We start from the raw sequence: 23,255 nt of genomic DNA on the forward strand, positions 1-23,255 counted from the left end.
CCTGTTCTGCTCCCTACTCTGTCTCTGGTGAAGCCTCTCACCCTCCACATCTCTGGCCTGTACCCCAGTTCTGTATGCATAAATAAATAAATCTTTAAAAAAAAAAGGAAAAAAATATATAAAACATACTTTATATATAAAATCATATATACATATAAAAATATGGGCAACCATACTTCTCATTTAATAGTGGAAACACTTGTGATATAAATATATATTATATATGACATATGAATATTTTATATTTATAATTTGCCACAGTGCTGGGGCATCCAAGAGGCTTTCCACTCCCCTTCATTTAGCACTCCTCTGTGGTTAACATCTTATGTATCACGGGCATATTTGACTAAACTGTCAAACCCTAGAATTGATTGATTTCAACTCTCGATGTGTCCCATTACCGTTCATTCCAGTTCCAGGATTCGGTCCCAGATACCTCATGTATCTAATCATCCACTCCTTAGTCTCCTTCTGTCTTCAGTAGCTCCTCAGTCTTTCCTTATTTTTCATGATCACTGTAGAATGTCTCTCCATTTAGATTTGTCGGGTGTTTCTGTGTGAGTGGATAAAAATCACAGAAGGTGATAGAACCACGGAGGTGAGGCCCTTTTCTTGTTACCTCATATCCATCTTTTCATGACAACTCCGTGACTTCTCCCTGAGCATATCAACCTGATCACTTGGTTAGCACAGTCTCTGCCAGACCTGGAAAGTCACTATTTTCTCCCCTGTATTTTTTCCTTTCCCTACTTTGGAAACAAGTCACCATGTCCAGTCCATATCCAAGGGACATGGTGTATCATGCCCTACCTTCCAGATTGGAGTATCTAAATACAGTATTTGCACCTTCTTGTAAGAAAGATGTGTCCCTCATTCTCAATTCATTTACTTAAACTTATTTGTAGCATTTTTGATTTATGTATATGAATCTTAGTCTTTGAATTATAAGCAAATTTTATTGCTTATTTTCTCACTCAAACTAAGCTTTGGTCACTGGGAGTTCTTTTGGGTTAACTCACATGTCTTTTTTTCCTATCCCTTTTTAAATTTTCTTTTGAAAACACAGTAAATGACAACTTATTGAAAATGCACTATATGCAAACAAAACACATAATCCTCTCTGAAACCTTAATTTTCTTCTTATGTTAACATCTTACGTAACCAGTTACATTTGTCATTTGTCAAATTGTAGACCTGATTGATCTCACCACATACCTTTATGTATAATGTTCCGCAACACATACTTCCTGATATCAGTTTTTATTTGAACTTTTGTTTCAAGAATGAGGTTCCTTGAAATTTTTTATTTATTGCTTCACACCCAAAAGAAACCACCTTGAAAATAACACTGTTGCCTTTGCTATTTTATCTCTGGTTTTCAGTCTCCTGGAAAGTGAGAAACCTATTCAGGAATCCTTGCAGAATTTTGCTTTTCTATTAAAAATAACACTATAGCAAGTAGATCTGCTTTGAGAGGTGTGAGGGAGGTCCCCCTGATCTGTATCTCTTGTTGCTTTAGAAACTCTATAACAGCATTGCCAACCACTTTTGAATGCCTTTCTAAATATTTATCTGTGGGGTTCTTGCTGAGACTTTGCTCAGTCTTCAGGTCCTTATAAGCAGACCATGCTGGCAGTTAGGCAGTTTTCAGGAGCAAAATGCAAATTCAGTGAAGATCTTTGTATTTTTGACAAGTTGTTCACAAAGAAGCCAGGAAAGTGAGCTGGAAGGAGAAAAACTACATTTATTTAAAAATTTGCAAGTTTAGTAGATTTGTCGTTTTAATATACTTAAAAAATCTAATAGTATAAAGTGACTATTTTGTATTAGTCATTAGAACGGACACTTTCTTCCTTTTTAAAAAACTTTATTGATTTTCCAATCGGGCACATAACTGTGTAATTTGGGGAGGCTAACTTCACACCTCCATATGTGCCCAGCTTTGCTCACCCTCCACCTCTGCTCCAGTGCCAGTACCCAGCACCTTCCCTCCCGTCTCTTCCTCCTGCCGCTATCCCCTTTGGTAACCAGCGGAGTTTTCAGAGTCTAAGAGTTATTTTTGATGTGTTTTGCCAGTCTGTTTTCTTTGGTTATTTATATTCCACAAATGAGTGAAACCATCCAGTAACTATCCTTGGAAATGATGGAGCGATGCCACTTCTGGCTATTTACCCAAAGAATATGAAAACATTAATTAGAAAAGACATTTTCACCTGTAATTATTATAAACTTAGAGGTGAAATCTTTACATAAGGTCATTCTGTGAGGACATTTATTGCAAGTTACAGAAAATACAAAACTTCAGAGGCCTAGATAGGAAGTGTAATTCTCTTGTGTGTAAAAGTCTGTAAGATGATACGGTGCTTAAAGGGCAACGTGGCCTTGATCTGATGGTCCAAGATGGCAGCACATGGACTGTAAGCAGCACGCAGGAAGGAGACGTCAAGGCCAAGTTCCTCAGCAGTTCTCAAAATTTTCCCTGTGACACTCCTCTGTATATCCTAGTTGGTCAGAGCTTAGATATGAAGCCATAGGCAGCTGCAAATTAGCCTGAAAATTGTAGTACTTCTTTTTCTGATAAGTTAATGCCCAGCTTAACTTTTTCATTTGCAGAAGGGGAAGACAGAGCTTAGGTCCAGCTAGACATCTGGCTATATTCATAAGTGGAAAAGATGGGATTTGAACTCAGGTCTGTCATGCCTTTGTGTTCTTTCTAAAGCAGTATGTTCATAGAGATAGGTATAGAAAAATATTGGTTGGTTCTACTTTTTGCACTTTCAAGTTCACTGAAAGAAAGTAGTATGTGTGTGATGAGAAGCAAATGATCTGAAGAATCATAAGCTATACTTATAAGCTCCTTTTACCTTATACTTTGAAGACTAATCTTGAGAAGGCTTCAGGTGCTCCTGGGAAAGGCTTTGAGGGCTACCTGCCCATATAGACTAGACTTGTGTTGTCTAATACAGTAAGTACTAGCTAAGATGGGTACTGTGCACTTGAAATATGACAAATTATAACTGAGATACTGTAAGTTGAAAACATATGTTGAATTTCAAGGACTTAGAATAGACAAGAAAATGTATCTCCATCAATTCTTAACATTGATGAACATGTTGCAAGTATATTAGTCTGATATATTTGTTAAGTAAAATATAAATTAAATTTATTTCATTCTTTCTCTTCCTTTTCCTAAATGGCGCCACTTGATTTTATGTGACATATGATTCGCATTGGTAGATTGTTATTATTTTTCTACTAGAAACCAGTTTATATAGAAGATGGATTATCTTGCAACTATTTTAACACTGACACAGGCTTGCTTTATTTTTTTTTAAGGATTTATTTATTTATGCATACAGAACTTGGGTTTCAGGCCAGAGGAGATAGAGTGGGGAGCAGCAGAGGCCAACTGACGAAGTATACTGCTGAGGGGAGCAGTGGGCAGGTCAGGAGAGGTCTACCACACCATGTGGATCACTCCAGGGCCAGGGATGGAACTCACACTGAAGTGGCTGCAGCTAGCTTGCAGAGCTGTGTCCTAACCTGTTGTACCACCTGGGAGGCCGTGATACAGGTTTTCTAAGAGAGTAGTCTCTGAGTGTTTCTACAAGAGGGATGTGGCAAATACAGCTTAAATGAAACGAATGACCCCAAATTCTTTCTGGGATCCCTCACCAGAATCTGTGAAATGTGAATAACATTGTTTATCCCCTGGGTAACTTGCATGGATTACTCTCATCATAGATTGAGCTGAGTTGGCCCACACTTCTGGTGTCTGTGGCCATCGTAATTACTAGACAGATGAGCTGATCCATTACAATCATTTTCTGAGAGCACCTCTTTTAGGCTCATTCCTGTCTACAATGAGAAAATGCTGTGGACTAGATTCAATTGTAACAAGTGTTCAGCAGAAGCCTACTTGAAGAACCTCAAGATTTCTCAAAGATTGCTGAAATTGAGTTCTCCCGTGCTTTTACCTGTTGTATAGTAACTTAGTAAGTCTGTGACTGACTCAGAACTATTGAATTCACTGAAGTTATTAGGGTCTCTGTTGCTATCCTCTTATCTATCTTTAGCTTCTTGTTCCCTTTCGCAGTGATTGATCTACACTTTCCAGTTGAAAGTTCAGCATTCTGTATGTTGAAAAAAGAGAGGACTTGAAGAGTTCTGCATTTTTTGGTCCATTAATATTTTATCATGTATTGTCTGCAATAAGTATATATCTTCTTTGTTCTTCTATTCTAAGTATGTTATATACACATACCTTTATGTCAAAACATATGTATACATATGGCATCTTCTTGTTTTAAATATGAATACATCTAGATAGACAAGTAGAGAACCAATTTTGATTTTTTCATCAACTTTTATCTCATTCCAGATTTCAAGCATCCTGTTTGCCCACTCTATCACTATAGTTATCTTTTATTAGCTTCATGTTATTCAGCACCTGCTTTGTTCATTTGAACTATTTACAGTTTACAGTAATAAAATATTAACTTAAATATGTATCAACAGCACTATCATCTGTCAATTTCATATTAAAATGTGTAATATAATATTAGTGATTAAAAGGAAATGGTTGCAGCAAGGAGAGGCAGTCGCTTCTCAGAATGATTTACAATAAAGTACCCCAGTGGCTGTCTTTTAGGTGACATAAACGGTTTCATTTTGTGGAGCATTGTTGTTTGGTTGTCCACCATTTCTTCTCTTTGACTAGTAATATCACCTTTATTCTAGGAAAGTTGGCCACCTCCCACTCCAACAAGGTGGTTCTGGTGGGAAGTGCCAACTCTAATACTCAAACTACTGGCTATTGGGATGATCACATGATATGAGGTGAATTCTAGGGATTTTCTATCTGGAATTAAAGGAAGAGGGTCAGTTCTCCTTTCAAGGTAAAGGTGAAAGAAGGATGGCTCACCACATGATATTTGAGGCCAGAGTAACATGCAGAGATGCAGATGTATGAAATAGACAGAGTGTTCTCAGGATGTCTGGTATTGGGTTTCATTCATATCTAAGGCACAGAGATATGCCATCCTAATGACAATTCATTTATAGGAGTCAATAAATTCCCCTCTGTCTAAGTGAATTTGAGTTTCATTTGTGGCATTTGAGAACTGAGAGTCCTGGCTAATAATTTCTCCTTTGCTAGCCACCTACCAGTGTTCCTCACGTCTGCTAGTTACATGCTCACAGATCAGATAGGAGTGTGGTTGATCAAGTCTAATAGAGTGATTGTGTATGACTGCTGTAGCTTGGTCCCAGGAAGTACTGAGGTTTCTATCCTTGTCTCTGTTGGGAGTGACCAAATGTGGAGATTTACTGAGGGACCGGGTAAGGGCAGTAATAAATCTGGCCTTGCATCCAAAGGTGATAAGGCGGTAATAAATTGGGGGCCTTGCATCCAATTAACGGGGTCTTGCATCGGAGATGGGACTAGATGAAGGTGATAACGAACTGGGCCATACATCAAGGGACGTAGCGATTAATCACCTCTTTGGAATTCAAGTTTTAAACCTATATAAGAGACCCTTCCCCCCTAGGAGGGTGGCAGTAGCTGCGGACCCTACTCTTGGGCTCTGTCTCAGCTGCTGTCCGAGAGCAATAAATTGTTTGCTCAGCCTCTCTGCCTTTCGTCTGTCTTTTCTGCGGCCAGTCACAGAATTTGGGACAAAACAGTCTCTTCAATTGTTTGCAGAGGAGAAGCTGACGGCCATGTTGTAATGACACATTCTGTCTTGAGAAGAGGACCACTTGCAGAGAACTCAGGCCACTTGCCAACAGCTAGCCCCATTTGTTACAGTGTGAGTACGCCTTTTTAGAATCAGACCTTCTAGCATACCTTCTACCAGTGAAACCTTTAGGAGGGTGCAACCTCGAGGACTTAATTTAAAACCATCTGCAAGCAACCCCCAATTTCCAGTCCACAGAAAATATAGAGTGTACATATTTACTGCTGTTTCCAGCCATGGTTTTTGGTTAATTTTACCCAAGCAAATACATTATCTACATAACAACAGATAACCCATACAAACTTGCAGGAATAGCAAAAGGAGAAAAAAGGAGAGTGAGGAGCCAATACAGTAGTTGGGTGCTCTCTCAGAGAGATGGCCATGAGTAAGTTGGCAGCCACTGAACCAGTAAACCAGTCTCCTGTCTTTTACACACTGACTGATTATGTACGTTACCTAACCACACAGCACTAGTCAGCATAGAAACCAGTATCTCAGTATAAAAGGAAAAGAGCAACTCATTTGAATTCCATTTCATGACAAAGAATAATATGAGCTTAAACAAGATTCTATAGTGATGCTTACTTAAACATATTAAACCTCAGTTACTGTTACAGAAAAATAAATAGTAACTTATACACCTATAAACATAATTTTCCCACTGGTTGTTAATAAAGATAAGACTTCCTCACAAATGAATAATTGAGGACTTCTATTATTATCTAAAGAGAGTTCCAATCATGGACTTTTCTCATTGACTTCTTCATCAAAATATTGGATTTTCACTTGATATACATATTTTATTACATATAAATGTTTTATGTGTATTTTTATTTTTTGATATGTTATTTTGAAGTTTGTTAAATAGCATTAGATTTTTATTCTTCTTTTCTACCTTTTTTCCCTCAAGTTTTGATAATTATTCTGTGCATTTCTTCAATAGAATCCAGTTTAAAAAAAAATACCAGCAGTTGCAGGTGTCCATTTCACTGGTCTCTGTAGGGGGCAGGAAGATGAGGAATCCATATTTGTTCAGGACCCCAGGATTAACTGTGGTGTGACTTCATGAACCTTCCATGCACTTGATTTCCCTCATCTATGAAGTGTGTGCCTTAAATACATGCAATCCTGAAATTCTATAAAATTAGGAAACTCACTGACTATTGAGTCTTCAATTATCCACCTTGTGAACTGGCAATAAAGAAAAATTGCTATTTGTCTGTAAAAGGCAAAGGTTTTTAGCCACATTTGTGTTCTTAATTCCTGGAGTTGCATTTTGTGAGATTTCACTGTTGGAAAGATTTGAAAAAGGAAATGCTATCAGTAAGAGAACATTAAGACTCTGATAAGAAAAGGTCCATAACTGGCATGTATCATATTATAAAAGGATAACACCTTTTACTTGTAAATGGAATTATTTTTCAAGATATTATGATTTACCTTGCAACTGAGTTGCATAGTAGATCATATCTCTGTGAATAATCCAGTGAGGCAATGTCTCTTCCTGATGTTCTTCCTTTACTGTACAATGACAAATTTCTATAACATTGGATTTTTACAGTAATAGTACAGTTAGATATTTGATATGTATATATATATATATATATATAAACACTTATTTAGCACATATTAAATGTTACTCTCAGCTGGCCAGCATTGTGTTTATGAAGTTGCTGAAAAATCATTTTCTATAACAGCAAGGAAAGACACTATTTTGATCCATGGGCTTTTACTGTTCAGAATCTGATGTGGACAGAAACTAACACCTGTTTAGCTACAATGGTACCAGAGTACTGTCTGCTGTTGTTTGATAGAACCATACACCACACCTGTGAAAAAGCTGTCATTATTCCCATTAGAAGAAAAAATAAAGAAAGGCAGAAGAGTGTAATCAATTTATATACATGTATTTTGACCTAGAAAGATAGAGGAAGAACTAGAATTTGAACAAGACTCTTAAGGCGGAAGCTTCTGTGTCTGTGAAAAACACAAAGCAGATGAACTCCTGGATGCTCGAGTGGAACAGCTGGTTTTGCTGCTTCACTCCCATTCATCCTGCCTTGGCTCCCATTCCCTGTGACCTCCCCAGTATGAAAATTATGCCTTCTTAATCCAGTTTTTCTAAAGCCATCAATCTTCATTTAATGTACTCAAACCATAAGAATATTTGCCAAACCAGAGCAGCCCACAAATCTAAGATAATACTCGCAAGCTGTAGATACTATTATACAAGGTAGATATGATAATGGTGGTGGCCGCATTTGGGCTGCATAAATGCTGTGTGTTTGTGAGCTTTAAACTTAAATAATAACATATGTGCAGGACTGCTGAGGCACCTGGCCAGTTGCATTGCTCTCTTCTGAAAAGTAATTCCATGTGCAAGGTCCCTGAGAGGTGTGTTACTGAGTTCATTTTGGCCTTGGCGCCCAGCTCATTCACTAGGTCTTGATGACTAATGGTCTCTGATGGAGACTGGTGAGGGAAGAATACCCTTCCTTGTCTCTAACAAAATCTGAATGTGAAACATCAGAGAAGGTCAGCACTGGGTAAATGATGTGGTGAGATGGAAGACAGGAAACAGAAGCCATAAGGAAGCAGAGCGTGAGGCAGCAAGAAGGCGTGTGGCATGCAATCAGTAGCCAGAGTGGAAAAATAAGCAGGTAGAGAGAAACAGACAGAAGAGCTGAGTCATGTGCATGGCAAGAAACCAAGTCCTTCTGTGAGGTCACAAAGGGTAATTTCTACTACCAGACTACAGCTATTACTCAGTTGCTGCTGTTAAGGGCTATAAAGAAAATCTACTTTTCCACAAGCTGCCCATGAGACCTTCACTTGTCTCTTCTATTGATACTTCCCTGTATATCTCTTGTTTCAGTAAATCTCCATTCAGTGAGCCAGGGGATCTTTTCTCTGTTCTTTGCACCTCCAGATCATCTAACTAGCACAGGGGTGAAAGCTTGCACTGTGCCTGGAACATAACAGAAGCACCAGATGTTGTGATTTTATTATTTTATAAATGATCTACGAGCAAAGTGAAAACTGCGGAGTACCTCTCAAATCCAGCAGTCGTGGTTGGTTGAGTTTGCAGTTGGGTAGCTTTTTTCTCTCCTGACTTAAAGGCTTTTTTTTTTTAAATCCAAGAAAGGGGCCCAAATTGGATAAGTTTAGGTGTGGAAATAAAACACATGTTCTAGTAATTCAGGAGACATGGATGAATCTCTTAGGATATGAAATTTCTCAAAATATTTCAAAGTATTTTTCAAGTATTATTGGCTTGGCAAAAGCCAAATGATTTTCTAACAGAATTCCTCTGTTCAACATTAAAATGGTCTCAAGAGAAATGTGATGTACATATCTTTTCCTCATTTCACGTAGCCCATATTGTTTAATAGGAATTGATTAAGGTTTAAAAATTCATTAGGTTTTTAAACTAAGAGGTGTTTTTGGACAGTGAGGCTGCCTTCTCAGAAGTAAGTTGAATTATATGTTTTCTTCAAAGGCTCACAGAGCCTCAAAATTTGCCAAATATTCTCCCTTTGTATAACAGGGAAAAAGTTAATCTGAAAAATCTCCCTCTCTTCCATTTATGAATAAAAAGCCTTTCATTCCCAAAAATTAATGAGCAACAGGGAAGAAAGACCATATTCTAAACTTCGGTGTAAAATTAAAAGGGAAGGACAGAGGTCGTAGAAGCGGGAGAGAAGCAGAAATAACTATGAGAACAAAGGAGGATAAGCTTGTGAAGTAAATAGCGTGTTACCCACAATCCAAATGTCTATGCAGAATGCATTAAATCTCAGAATAATCCAGAAAGTACAGCTAGCATAAAATTACTTTGACTATTCTCCCTTGTAATATCCCTTGACTGGCCTCCCTGTGTAGTATCCTGCACACCTTTAGGAAATCACTTTGCGATTGTCTCTTTGCCCTGCCCAGTAAGCTATGTGAGGGTGGAGTCCATGCCTGTGTCCTTCCCTTCATCCCCAGAACCAGCCTTGTGCCTAGTGCAGTAGGTATTCATCTGTTGAAAAAAACATGTGTTACCACACTGATTTCTAGGCATTCAGTACTCAGGTCTTGAAATCAAATATAGTGTTATTTTCAACATCCATAGATTGGGTACCATCACAGAGCCTGCCTCACAGAGCTGGGGGTGAGGGGAGGAAGCAGGGAAGCCCACTCTTATCAGAATTGTACATGCCAGCCCTTAGCAGAGTGACTGGCCTGTTGTCAGTGTTCAAAAAAATGTTCTCTATAAAAGCAATCACTAGTATTTCTGCATAGCAACGAATCTAATCATTTTTCCTTTTAAAAAAGGAACATTTGAGAAGAGCGTGGCAGTAAGTGGCTGGGGACTGTGGGTCCTTTGACAGTGGGAAAACTATGGTGACTGCACCTAAGGAAGAAATCCTATATTGCTAAAAAAAATTAACAAGGATGTTAAAAATAAATAAATAAAACTAAAATATACCTTAAGAGAGATGTTCTTAAGATTAGGAAATCGAGTATCTGTAAGCTACAGTAAATGTTTATGAATGCTAGTTATCAGGTTGAAAAGTCAGTGGCATTTGTGTCTAATCTCAATAGACAGACGGGAATGGCCGAAACATGCTGGTTGAACTGGACTATGGAAGTTGACTACAGAAAGTTCATCCCAATAGAAGAAAAAATACAAAATGAATATTTGCATAAACATTAAATATAGGTAGATTTTTTTGTAAATGTTTTGGTAAATGTTCATGATAAGGAAGCCTGATCTGTTGTCACCACAGCCCAGACCACTGAGGAGTGCTCTTTTGAAAATCTCTTTTTTCCCCCATTGGTTGATAGACCAATTTTCACCCTTAGTGATTCATCTGATCTTATTCATTTTGGCTGAATTTAGTTAGCTATGGTGCTGCCATGGGGGACAAAGAGTTGTAATTCTAGATTCTTCCATCCAATAAGGATACCAATTGTTTAAAAGAACAGCCATGATTCAGTGGTTGTACAGTCGAGAATTCCTAGAGGAAGAGTTTTCTTTTCCCAATGCCGACATGACTCTGACCCTGTACAGAGTGTGCTCCAGTCACCATGGAGATGTGGCCTCTGCCCAAATGTCCCTTGAACAGATAACACAGAGATTGCAAGGCCATAAAAGATCAGACTATGAAGCCGGGCATGACGTCAGTCTTTACCCAAAGCCAGCCTGTCATCTGGCTGGAGGGCAATAAAAAAGAGTGAGAATTTATTAAGCATCCACCAAGTGGGAGGTGGTTTATAAATATCATTTCTAATTCTTACCACAAAGTTATTCTTTTTCCCATTGTGACAAAACTGAGGCTCAAGTAATCTAAGTCACGTGGTCAACAGTTCACTGATTTTAAATCTCTGGACTGACCATCTATACAATTTTTATGTGACTCTAAGATGGTCCTAAAGTAGAAAGTTTATTTTTTAAATTAAATAAATGGAAGACCCCCAATGAAAAAAAATTGATATAAAAACAAACAAAATCTAAAACATAAAACCTAAGAGACAAACCAACCACTGGACTTGAGAACAAACCCCATTTCCTTCTTTATTTTAGCACACAGGCTGGCCACCTGCCTGAATGGGATAGCTGTGTATGTGTGTACAGTAAGATGGAAACCCCTTTGGGAGTGGGGCTTCTGCTTCACTGCTAGACTGTACACTTGGTGGGAGCCCCAGTGTTCCACCTGTGCTGTGTCTGCCATTCCCCCAAAGCTTGGCAATAAATACTTAGCGAATCAACGACTGCTTTCCTCTTCCCCCCGTGGCATCTGGGAAATGCAGTGGGTAGACATTATTCACACATTAATATATATTACAAGACATTGCTTTCCCTCTGGTCCTCAGTCAGCAAACAGGGGTTTACAGTGACACAGTGCTACACCTTCTGCTCTACACATCTGCTTTGTGACCCCAAATCTTCCTCTTTTCGGGTCCCACCTTAGTTTGGGATGAATGCCCCCCAAAACGTACTTATATTTTTACAAGTTTGGAAGCCCAAGGCCATGTCTCCATGGAACACAGAGAAAGAGGTATGCAACAAGTAGGTATTAGACACCAGACACTGACCAGGACTGGGACAGGGACAGAGAGCAAAGATCTTAAAGAGGTAGGGACCTCAAAGGTACGAACACATAGGCACGTAGGCCTGAGAAAGGTGAAACAACCCAATGTTGAGACTCAGAGACCAGATGTTACATGAGGGCAGGGAGTTTGCTTTGTTGTTGTTGTTGTTTTTAACTATGCCTGGAATAGTCTTTCATCAATAGTAGATATTTGATTAGTATTAATTGGGTGAGTGGACAAGAGATGACTCTTGTCCTTAAAGCTTACACTGTAGTAAACAAAGCTCATATTCAAGTAAAAAACACTCTAGTAAGGGATGAGCCCCTTAACAATGTACTGATGTTTTTCTAACTTTAGGAATGCCAGAGTGGGAGCTAAAACTGGGGTTACAGAACCTGGTATTCTCCCCATGTTGCCACAGGTAAGCTGGGATGGTGTGCTCACGCCAATATTTCTATTTCCTCCCAAGTAATTTTGTTCAAGAGAGTAAACACAGTAAACTAAATCAAGTATTCTATTTTCCTTTGTCTGACAGTGGGTCGCTGTAACTTGAATTTTTCTCCATGACTGGGCATGCCTTTGATAGGTCTATTTGCATTTTATAGTCTATCATTAGAGTCCACATATAAATTTCTGTAAATAACATTCATATAATCTTCCTTTTTATCTTTGGTCTAGCACTGTCCTTTGATCCAATCTTAAAATGAAGTAGAGAAGAAGCGGAAAATAACAGTATAGGCTGTAGAAGAGCGAAACCAAAGAGAGGCGTCTGGTCACTGAGTCACTAAAGACCTAATTTCTGAGCACTGCTCCAAATACTTTAAGGGAAACTTTCCCAATGGAGAACAAACCAGAAATTAAAAGCAAGGTTGCCACAGCCTTTACCCCATCTAAAGAGGTGAGAATCAGTTTCTATTGCTAACTGTGCTTCTGTTTTATGCTGTTGCACAATAATTTGTGTCCTACCTTGAAAAGCCGTGGCTTAGGCATCAGAAAGGAAAATCTTATTCTTTTAGGTCAGAAAACTATCTCCTAAAAATGAAAGCACATTATGCTGTCTGTGACATGACCAGTCCTTGTTCCCAAATAAATCAGAAAAAGATTTTTTAACCATTGATTTTTCACTTGCGAGAGTACCTCTGACTCTACACATATTGTTAGCTCCCACAGATTCCTGCAAGGCAAGGCACAGATGGCATCGTCTACTAGGAGTCTTTAAGGGTGCTCTGGATGTTGTTATTAGTTTATGCACATGAGTGACCTAGCTTAATTTGCAAATGATAGATAACAAGAACATCTAGTGATAAAATAGAATGCCATTTGGACTATTAATGCCTTCATTATGAAAAACCCGAGTGGTATGTAAAGTTTTGGGTAAATATGTTTATCTCTGTTAATGGTATGGATGCTTTGCAACAAAGTCTTGCTGAATATAAATCGAGGCTGATGGTGGTCATACATTATGTATAGTACTGAAAAGTGATGCCACGAAAGCCTGCCTTTCCTGGGAAACAAAGCATGTCATATGAAAACTACATATATAAATTCACAAGTCAGCTCCAGAGGTGTATACTGATAGAGCCCGTACTGAAATAGAGCTGTCTGAAGACTCCATCCTGATTCATCTCCCCAGTATCCTTCCTATTATTTGTTAATACATGAAATTAGATCCTTTCCCCAAGCAGGGTTGGTGCTATTTCATCAAGCCATGAGATTTTTCTTACTCTGCATGTAACATTCATTCCTCTCATTCTTTCAGTTCAAGTAGCAATATTTCTAATAAAAAAAATTCAAAATAAATGTCTAGGAGAATGATTTTGTGTTTCTTGTTTTACCCACTGAGGTAATCAGGCAGGAAAAGAAAATAATCATTCTATTTTGAGGTGAAATCATTCATATTTGATAAGTGATTTGAAAGTAAAATGAGATTTTACATAAACATTTTACATGTTTTATGGACTTACTGTTATTCTTTTCAGGAAAGACTCATTACTAAAAAAATACAGGCACATGTCCAAAAGATCTTGACAAAGTAGGGTTATAGATTGTTTGTGTTAAGGGAAATAAAGAAATATTGTGAGGTAAATACAAGAAAGCCACTGGTGCTGAAAAGACCCCTGGAGAGGATTAAAGACAAAAGCCAAAAATGTCTGGTTTCAGGTGAGGACGATGACCTAGAAATACAATCCAGAAGGTATAAGCAAAATAGAGAGACATAAAGAAACAGGGAAGCAACAAATTATTCAGCTAGAGAGAGAAAGCACAGCAGAAAGTGCATTACTAAATCTCTGCTTTCTAAATGTCATCTGTATCTTAGTGGTCCCCTGGCCGACTGCCAAGTCAGCATTGGCCTAGAAATGTGGTTATGGGCTCTCAAACGGAATTTTTTTTTTCACATTCTTGCCCCACCCGGCAATTCTATGCATTGCATTTAAAACATCAGTTGGTCATTAGTTCAGCATTTTAGTGTGCAGGGACTCTAGACTCAGTGAAACCTGATAAAAGCATTCATAACCTATTCCACAGGGAAGAAACCAAACTGACATTGTCCTCCACCTTTGGCTTTGCACCCTTGGTGCTAAAACAAGATATACAAACAGTGATGCCCAGTGGTAGGGTGACTGCTGCTGGGCTAGAGGTGCTACGTGACCACTTCAGAGAACAGCCCTGCCAGATAGTCCTTGGGAGGCACAGGATTTATTGGGGCATCATCTTAGTGCATCTGGCCCGGGTGTTAAGCTGCTGTCTGTGGAGCATGCAGACATGAATGGAACACAACTGTATCTTCCAGGGGCTGACAATTCGGAAGGGATGAGAAACATTATGAGCAACTGTAATAAAGGCAAGCTTGATATACCACTCTACCTTACATTGTCAAAAGGAAAAAAAAAAAACAGCTTAAAATGGTATCATTCTGCACAAGTTATGCATCCTAGCATTTTGAAGAGTGTCTGTGAGAGCAACACCTAAACCCAGAAGTGGGCCAAGCTCTTGGTCAAGACAAAGGTCCAGAATGGACAGGGCAGTCCCTGGCCAGCTCAGTGAAGTTTGCGTTTGAACAGAAGACATGCAGAGAAGACAAGTTTGTTGGTATTGTAACTGGTGTTCATGCAGCAGAGGTAGATGGTCACTGAGGCCCCAGGAGAGCACGAAGTCAAACCAGAAGTGAGCCACGAGCCATGCATTGTTGCAGGAGTTCGGGAATGGGAAGGTCCTGCTGAATAGAGAGCTCAAGCTTCTGAGCCTGGGGGGTCCCCAGTATGAGCAGGCCCTGGATTCAGCTTCTCTTCTCCATTAACTGGTGAGACTATAGTTCTTTCACTTTACTTAACCTTTAGAGCCTCCCAATGTATTCCTATTAATTGGGGGGAGGTACCCTGGACATGCCTTTTCCTTGCATAGTGAAGAGTCCTCACAACATAACAAACATCAAGGCAGGCTAAACGGTTAAGTGCTCAGCAGGAAGAGTCTCCTTACCTTGCTTGTCAGCACCTCCAACTTAGAAGGTCTCACGATACTTGAATGGGGAAATGAAGAAAAGTGGGTAGAGTTCATAGGATTAAGAAGAGTGTATGTTCTTTGCTGAGAAAATGGCACATGAGCTTTCATGTAGACAGTGTCATCTGAGCAGGTACCTAGTGGGAGGGGCGGGAGGGCCTGCTCTCCCAGACATATTTTTGGATAATGGGAATTGTACATCATTCTTGGAGTATTATGCTGTCATGAAAAACTGTTAGGCCACAGCGAAAAGACAGGGGAGAAAGTTATAAAAACAGCAGTTAAGGGCCCTCCCTGGTGGCGCAGCGGGTTAAAGCACTGCACTAAGAAGCTAAAGCCACTTCCACATGAGTTCGATTCCCGCCTGCCCCGGAGGTGACCACATGGCGTGGCAGACCTCTCCTGACCCGCCCGCTGCTCCCCTCAGCAGTGTACTTTGTCGATCTGCCTGTTCTACTTCCCACTCTGTCTCTGGTGAAGCCTCTCGCCGCCCCTGAGCCTCTCGCCCAGTTAAAGGGTTTACTGTTTTGAAGGTGTTCCCTTCCCCATTAACCCAAGGAGTAGACTTGTATTCTGGTCTATGCTGCCCTGTGCCCCCCTCCCTGCCATCAGAAGCTGGCTTTGCAAATGCTTGAGGATTAGGGAGGATTCTAAAACAGGAATAAGAATTCCAGGCAGTGGAGAAACTCAGGACAAAAAGGGAAGCAGAGAAGTTTAGCTTCAAGTGAAGCACCTAAAGAGGGATATTAGTAGGAAATAGGAAAAGTACTCAGGTTTGCCTTGCAGTCTGTAAATATGTAGGCTTATAATTTCCAACCAAGGCATGGCTGGCAGCATTGTGCTTCAAGAGGATTCATCTGCAAATAGTATATGAAGTGGGTTTGAAAAGGGAGAAGTCATATTGGCGGAAGGGGGCAAGTGGTGTGTCAGAGCCGAAGTGAGAAGTGGATTATCAAGTCCTCCAACTTGTCAGTGTTACTGGTTTGTATTTGTTAGTGTCTTGCATTTACACACATCTTCATTACTTATTGCTGCTCTCCATGTTAAATCAGTACCACAGGAATACTACACATCTTTAATTTGTAGCAATGGTACTGCATACAAATTCCATGACAGCTTGTGTCTTCAACAGCACAGAAGGAAAAATAATAACCACTCTACACATTGTTTACTATTTTGGGTAGAGATGTTGCTGAAACCTGACTAGTCCCAAGTTCTTTTACAAAGTATTGCTTTTTCTTTCCATGCTCTGAGAACTCTTAGATTTGAGAAAAACAAACAAACAAGAGCAATCTTCCTTTGGAGATGGAGTTTCACATACTATTGTCTGAATACATGACTCTTCACCTTTTGGAATTTTATAAACTCTTATTATGCCCTGTGAACCGACATTACCCCAAAATGTAGGGCACTGCCGAGAACTGCCTCAGACCATCTCAAACAAGGTGAGTGGTTTCCAAGTGTTCTACCCCAGACATACATGAACAGAAGGACCCAGCTGCCTATTGATAAAGGCATTGTTTTTCTTTTTCTTTCCTTTATTTTGTAGAATTTTTTCCTTTAGGAAAGGACCCAGACCAAGGGCTCTTAGTCTTTTCTTGCTGAGACACAAATGATTGAAGATAATCAGATTCATCATCTACTCCCATGAGAACTAGCTGTAACTCCCACTCAAGAAAGCATGTGAGCATTCTCCTCACCTTGAGAAGCATGTGTGAGGGATAACCCTGAACAGCAATTAAATGTTTGCGAAGCCAACTTGAGTATGAAATACTTTAATATTCGTTACAAATGACTTCTGGGTTCCTCATGACTAAATGTATGTCAACACCTTGCCTTGTTGAGAACGTCTAGACTGACGGTGCCTGGGCCGGGCGCATTACTCAGCGTCGCTAAAGAGCACACAGCACACGCCCCCCCTTCACACACGTGCGCATTCCAGTCTGAACAGACATTGGCTCCTAGCTTTTCATCCTCTTATCTCTGTTTACAGAGCTCTGATTTTTCAAACTATCAATAATTACACACGGTTACACAGTCTACCCACTCTTTGAGCTTGCATGAAAATCTATTTAAACAAGACATATCTTCATGTAGAAAATTAAGATTGTTCACTGGGGGGTTTACTACATTTTGTTATTTTTCCTAAAATTGATTTTAGGCTTATATATATTCCAAGTCATAAAGAAAACAACAGGAAAGAAACAAAATATTTTCAAAGGTAGCAGCGTGTTTTGTTTTGTTTAAAATCTTGAAAAGGATTTGCACTGTGCTGTTTTGAACTACCAGCAGAACTTATTTGGGTAGTCCTGTCATTAACTTTTTAAAAACAAACCAAATTGGGCCCTCCCTGGTGGCGCAGTGGGTTAAAGCACAGCACTGAGAAGCTAAAGCCACTTCCGCATGAGTTCGATTCCCGCCTGCCCCGGAGGAGATCCACATGGCAAGCAGACCTCTCCTGACCTGCCCACTGCTCCCCTCAGCAGTGTGCTTCATAGATCTTCCTGTTCTGCTCCCCACTCTGTCTCTGGTGAAGCCTCTCGCCGCCCCTGAGGTTCTGGCCTGTACCCCAGTTCTGTATGCACAAATAAATTAAAAAAAAAACCAAAAAAACAAATTGTATCAACAGAATGGAGTATGCAATCAACCGACTTGATTTTAATCAATTGCTTGTTTTTTAATCAATTGGCTGACTGATATATTATCTTCTTTCAGGATATTCTGGAAATACATATTTATTATATTTTAGCATCTTTTCTTGGTTGACAACATTGTTATTCATTCTGACATGTGTGAAAATGTACTGTACTATTTTGTTTTTTCATTCAATGAGTATTTTTTGAGTGTCTACTAAGTGTTGTGGTGATGGGAAATCAACAGCGATTAGGAACGAAGGACAGACACAAACCCTAGCTCTTGTGTTGTAGCTTCTGGCTGGGGGAAGAGAGACTGTGAGCAAATAAATAAGTGAAACATATTGTGTGACAGATGGTGCTAAGTTCTACAGGGTATAAGAAACGCAGACAAAGGGAAGAGAGCGTGTGCTGGGGAGGAAGAGACATTTTTTTAAAAAGTGGTCAGAGTTCTTGGAGAAAGTGGCATTTAAGCAAAGGCCTGAAGGGGATGAGTGAGCAAACAGTGTAGTTATTTGAGAGAAGGAGCTTCCAAGGTAGGGAGAGAAGCAAAAACTAAAGTTATAAGGTGAGTGTCTGCCTGGTGTATCCAGGAAATAAAAGGAGCCAGTGTGTCACTCCCAGCTCATCTCAAGAGCTGTCTTTAAAGGATATGGGAAGCTATTGGAGGTTCTGAACTAAAAACTGACAAGCTTTTTTATGACTGACTTGAATACTGGGGTGGGATTCTATGGGTCTGAGGTCAAGTATGTGATGACTTCTTGAGAGCCTAGGCATTTTATGGAGCTGAGCTAAGATTTACTGGCTAAGGAGTTTCATAGTTTGGGTAATCTTTTAAATAAAGGAAGAAAGAGGCAAGGGCGATTTGTAAATATAAAAATGCTATTGTCATTATTAAAAAGATGGCTATTTTCCTAAGTATGTTATTCATGTTACCAAGCACCGAATTTATGATTGTTGCTTTAAAGGATTTAATAAATACGGTACTCAATGTTTTTTAAGTATGAGCAAGGATCCTGGTATCAACAAGTCCAAGAACGACTGCTTTGGAATGAAAGCAAGATATTTGTGTTTTGTGCATCAGGATGTCCCAACAAAACAGCACCTGGCTATTTAGTAAGGGCTCAATAATTACTTGTTAGATGAGTAAATGAAAGAATGCATGTTATTAACATGTTAGGTGAACTAACATGTCCTTAGGGACATGAAACAAACAGTGTATTGGGTTTGTTGCGGTTGATGCATACAGTAGGGTAGAATTATTTCTACAGACATTAGAATTATTCATGAAAAGAATGCAGGATCAAATGAAATCATCCTTCATATGATAATTCACCACTTTTCTGCACAGTCACTAACCCTGTCATAAGGAATTATCACCTTTTCAGTGAAAACGAAGACATTCTCCAGAGTTTTCAGCAGCTGGATGCCTGGTCTTCTTGTCTTCTGGGTCCATTCACAACTTCTGCATCTTGGCTTGCTTTCACTGGACATTTGACAAGGTAAACAATCTTCCAGCCAGACTAGAAGAATTTAGCAAAAAACATGTCTTGTTTTTTTTTTTTTTCTCAACTGAAGACACATCGATATTCAATGAGACAATGGGTCCCTGAGGGTTAATACTCTTGGACTCCAGAACGTTAAGTTGATGTCCCCAAGTAAAGTTCTGTTTAAAAGCAAATTACGGGCCATCCCTAGTGGCGTAGCGCGTTAGGATATAGCACTATAAACTAGCGGCAGGGGCTTCAGTGTGAGTTTGATCCCCAGCCCCAGAGGTGATCCACATGGCGCGGCAGACCTCTCCTGACCAGCCCGCTGCTCCCCTCAGCAGTGTACTTCGTCGATCTGTCTTTTCTGCTCCCCACTTTGTCTCTGGTGAATCCTCTCACCGTCCCTGCACCTCTGGCCTGTACCCCAGCTCTATATGCATAAATAAATCAATCTTAAAAAAAAAAACAAAAACAAATTACTACATGTAGAATAGAAGAATAGAAGCATCATACAATATATCTGATAACTGTGATTGGGGAGAAGACACAAAAAAGGGAAATCAGGCTGGTAACCAACAAAGAATATGATGAGCACCTCCTTAGGGAATTAGAAGGGAGAAATTTCTAAAAATACTTCCGCTTTCTAATAATGTTAATAACAAATCAAGCAATAAATACCATTACATCATGTCCATAGAAACAAAAGCAGGAGATTTAAAGTGACTTGTGAAGACCTCACTTAGAATGTATTGTTTGTCCTGTTATTTTCTCCATAGCTACTTACTCAAAATCTTTACTAACTGATCACTAGGTGTCACGCTGCCTCTGGCCAGTGAAGATTCAGTGATCCTTGGCTCATGGCATTTATCTTTCAGGGGGGAATAGATAAATGAATGATTTGGTAAGTGCTGAGTAAAAGAAGCAAAAGACCTAAGTAAGGTCACTGTTAAGAATGACGATTGAATGGCAGGAGTTAGAGGAGGGGTAGAGAGGGGGGCATCACTGAGATGGTGATATTAAGGCCATACCTGGAAACAGGAAGAAGCTGACAGGAACATGCACTCTGAGAAAATTGCAAGTTCACTGCCCTGAGGGGCACTGGGATGAGCTTGGCTCCTACTAGCAAGGAAATGGTGGCTTGAGTAATTAAAGTACAGGGAGGACAGTGTTGTACATGGTGTGGTCAGAAGTAGGGAAAGTGTAGGTCATGAAGCGTGTAAAGGAGCTTAAATTTTCTTGAGTGAGGTGAGAAATCTTTACAGAGCTTCACATGATACAACCTGAGTCTTGATGCGAATTCTCCATGGAAAATGGATTGTAGAGCAACAAAAGAAGAAGCATGAGAATTCCTTAGCGGATAACCATTCCCTGGGACAGGGATGACAGAGGTGGTGAGGAAGAAGAGGAGCAGGTGGACATGGGACAGATTTGTTCTTTAGAATAGCCTGTGAGCCTTGTCTGTGTCATAGAAGACCTCAACAAAAGGTAGCCATTATTGTTTTATTCACACAGCTCATAGAGATTTGTGGATTGGTCTTAGATCAGTGCTACAAAAATCACCAACCTCACAGCAACTGGCACAGTTAGAATATTCACCAACAGCCTCTCCTCAGGTCTTCTTTCTTTGCAATCTTTGCTACATGTAGCTGCCCTTCTAATCTTCCTCAAACATTGCTTTCATTGTGTTTACCTTGCTGATAAGCACATTATAGGTATACATATAGTTACTGAGTAATTGCAGTAAAGCTAAGCTGGTGTGGGTGGGTGGGGTTCATACACCTACTGTATGGCTCTTGCCTCTAGGATTTTAGAATTTACTTGGGAAGACATGATTACTCCATAAGAAATAAAAGAGGAGATAAAAAAGGGATGGCATAACTAAGAAAGCTTTCCTAAAGGAGGTAAGATGTGTTCCACATTTCAGAAGAGAACAAACAAAAGATGTTGGGTAAAAGGAACAGTAAAGACGCAAACTCGTAGTTTCATGGCATAGAGAGGGGATTCACTTCAGGAGAGGCCAGCTCCTTCCTTCAGGAAGGTAGGAAGAAAAGTCTAGGATAGTCCAGACCACAGATACTCTTAAAAGCTGGGCACCAGGGATTTGGATTTGATTTAGCTGGATGGAAAAAATTACTACAGACTGGTAAGTAAGACACAGTGTTAATGAGGGTTTGGCTGAGACCAGAGACCATTTCCTTCTTTTCCAAGGTAATGATCACCGTCTTTAGGTACTCAGTAGGTACTAGCTACTAACATGTAACTATTGGCACTTAAAATACCTCAGATGAAAATTTGTAGCCTATGTGGAGGAAGTACAGAGGGAGTTTTGATGATGAAAGACATGCCCATGGAAGATTCATTTAGCAACAGCATAGGCCTGACAGAAAAGAAGAAAGCCAGGCACTAGGGAAGGTGTGAGGGAGGACAGTAGAAGAGCATACGTAGGTAGTCTCATCAAAAGGTGCTGTAACCCCTTTGTCTGTAGAGAGTGAAACGTGAGTTTAAGTTGTCATCTATAGTTTTGAAGGATGCCACTTGGGTGGAAAACTGGAAGAGTGAATTAGTTGGGGCTCAAAGATGGGACGATTTGTCCTTGGGCAGGCATTTGAGATGGGTACAATAGAATGTAAAATGGACTTTTGAGAATTAGTGACTTGGAGAGACAGGACTGAAGTGTTGTTATACTTTCATTCACTTCCACAAACATTTATAGAGGCCTCCTCTGTGCTAAGAGCTATGGGGATATTGAGTGAAATAAGGCAGAGACCTGAGGAATTTACAGCCTAGCAGAGCCACAGATAGGCGACAAGTGAACAAAGTCTAATGAAGTAAATGCCCAGAGGAGACTGTGTTGGGGAAGCAAAAGAAATGGCACCTATTCAGAGGGACGATTCGATGGGCCACTCAGTGCACAGAAAAGACTGGGCTGACATAGAGTCCCTGAGAGCACCCATGGTGGCTTCTGATGCTCGAAGTTCTCTCTGGATGTCCAGTGTCTCTGCCACAATTGTCAGGAACAAGGACTGGCACACAAACTAAGGCAGTGGCCAGCAACCCAGGCTTAAACCAAGCCAGCTACCAACCTGGTCACCCGTCCGGAAAACCAAGTCCCTAAAAGGGCCTTCTAGCTGAAGAGTGAACAGCAGATGTGTTCAGATCCTCTCTTGGATGTTTTGAATGGAAGTCACAGAGTAATTGCTAGAAGCAGACAGCAAGCAGACAGCAGAGACTGTTTCTGAGTAAGAAGCAGAGAGATGTGGTTCCTGAAAATTAATTCCTGGAGTTTGGGCACTAGAGGCTTGTGAATAAAGGAAGAGTCAGGACCAGAACCTGCTGTTGGATCACAAGAAATATAGTTGATTCCTAGAACAAACAGTCATTCTGGCTTATGGTATGTTTTCTAGTTTCCTTATCCTTAGTTCTTTTATTTCCTTAAAGGCTCCTATTTGCCATGCTCTCAATATGCCCTGCCATTTGACATCTGGGTCAAGGAATAGACGGGCATTCGGTCATTTTGGCTTTGAATGTATCTGTAGAAGAGAGTATCTTGAGAAGGAAGGCTTGGTATGCTCTTTTCAGAGCAGGATCAGAGCGTATGCATGTGTATGTGTGTGTGTGGCTGCCTTCCTAGAAAAGCATAAGCAAAGCGGTTATAACCATGACCTATTCAGTAGAGCAAAGCTGGAGTGCCTGAGAGTGTCCATTTTGTTGCCGTCAGTCAGTTCTATCCTTCCGAGATCCTGCATGGACCTGGGGGCTTATTCTTGCAGAGAACAAAGAGCAGGACATCCAGGGAGACCATTCAATGCAGCCACTAG

Source organism: Condylura cristata, unplaced genomic scaffold (assembly GCF_000260355.1).
Source record: "Condylura cristata isolate star-nosed mole 26May11 unplaced genomic scaffold, ConCri1.0 scaffold00036, whole genome shotgun sequence".
Classification (NCBI taxonomy): Eukaryota; Metazoa; Chordata; class Mammalia; order Eulipotyphla; family Talpidae; genus Condylura; species Condylura cristata.